At 31.4% G+C, this 1,798-nt stretch overlaps 1 protein-coding gene across 2 annotated transcripts in view; it reads left to right on the plus strand.

Annotated features, from left to right (window-relative positions):
• Positions 1–1,798, plus strand: part of LOC106871899 (uncharacterized) — a 109,646-nt gene that overhangs the window by 80,906 nt on the left and 26,942 nt on the right. The gene's annotated exons all lie outside the window — the stretch shown is intronic.

Genomic DNA, 1,798 nt, shown 5'->3' on the forward strand with positions numbered 1-1,798 from the left:
TATATATATATATATATATATATATATATATATATATGTGTGTGTGTGTGTGTGTGTGTGTGTACGAATATACGTATATAGATATGTAAACATTTTAATAAAAGTCTTCAGTGTAAACAAGAAAATCAAAACAAAGAGCTCTGTACTGAAAGTAGGGTGTCAAAATATATTTTGCAAAGCCTAAACTTCACACTCTCTGATTCTAGGTTTCACGTCTCCGATCTTCGAAAGAAATTTGAAAATGAAACAGGAAACTATTTATAAGAATGTTCAGATATTGTAAAGAAAAGAACTTCATTGGATGTATGTGTAAAGATAAAATCAAATATACGAAGAAACTATTGTATGAAACGTCTTTGCTATAAACGTACTGAAAGGTTATTTTATATAAATGATAGTTTTAATCATTCACCTAGTATTCTCTGCGATTTAGTTTCCAAAGCCAGAAAACATATAACATCTTTTTCTTCGGTTGTAGCTGTTTTTACAAAAGTTTCAGAATTCTATAACGAAGCATTTACCGTAGTGGATTTTTGTATACAATAGTAATTACCTCTATCTGACAAACAGAGAAATAGAAATAGGAAACTTTGTATTATTATCCAATTTTTTGCTTGAACGTTCGTACATATATAGCCAATGATTTTCTGGTGTTAGATTTGTTTCGTTTTACCTGAGAACATAAATGATAATAAGTCCGTTTGAAGGATTTTAGTCAGGTCGCTATGTGTTAGTAGTACTACAACTAAACAATGTAGACTGATACTACCTGCGGCATTCTGAGAATAAAAGAAAAAATCTCAAAGGAGGAGGTGTTGTGGGTGGCACACGCCCTCAAGAGAGAAGTGGGTTGTTCCACTACTGATAAACAGTGGACAGACACAGCAAGCAGTGTCAGTCTGTGAAGTACGCCGTACGGGCCAGTCACGCAGACGACGATGGTACATCGTCATAATGCGGGACATATCACATTCTTAATATTGTTATATTTCGAAGTATTTCAGTGTAATTGAAAGCTAATGAAGGGTTTAAAATGCTTGCAATTAATATCTTTGAATTAAGTCGTTACTTATCTATTTAATTTTTTTTTGTTTTTGTTTTTATACTAACTTTTCATTTATTTATTTGATTTATTTTACGCGTACATCCAATCAAATTTTTTTCTTTCTGTTTTCCTTATCTGAATACGCTTTCTGAAGTTGTCATTCTTCAAATCAACTTAGAAATTTGAAGCTGGAGCTTTATCACACATACACACACATATCATATTTTGATACTGAGTGGACTGAGATCCCCGTTGACAGGCCCCTGATATTTGATAAGGTGTTAAATTTTACGGTTTGCAAATTAGCAGTCCAGTTTTCACTAACTACTGGAAAAATAGGTAAACTAAGCCCGTTCATAAATCTACCATATGAGTTATATATATATATATACATCTTCACATACACACAACAACATACACCATACACACACATATATATGCATAAATATATTTATTATCTAGGTACCTATTTGACATCTACCAGCCTGACTTTTTCCCTGTATGTACACATTCAGTATATGCAAACTTCTGTATGTCTACTACGTAGTACGCTTGTTTTTTTTCCCCCTCTTCAATTACTGTATTGTTTTTCTTTACTTTGTTATGTTTATGTTTGCACTCTGTTAGTAAGCATTCCATCATTTCATATCATTTCATTCATTCTTTTGATATGCACACACACATACACACACACATACATACATACATACATAAATATATATATATATACATATATATATACATATATATATA

This window comes from Octopus bimaculoides, chromosome 20, assembly GCF_001194135.2.
Source record: "Octopus bimaculoides isolate UCB-OBI-ISO-001 chromosome 20, ASM119413v2, whole genome shotgun sequence".
NCBI lineage: Eukaryota > Metazoa > Mollusca > Cephalopoda > Octopoda > Octopodidae > Octopus > Octopus bimaculoides.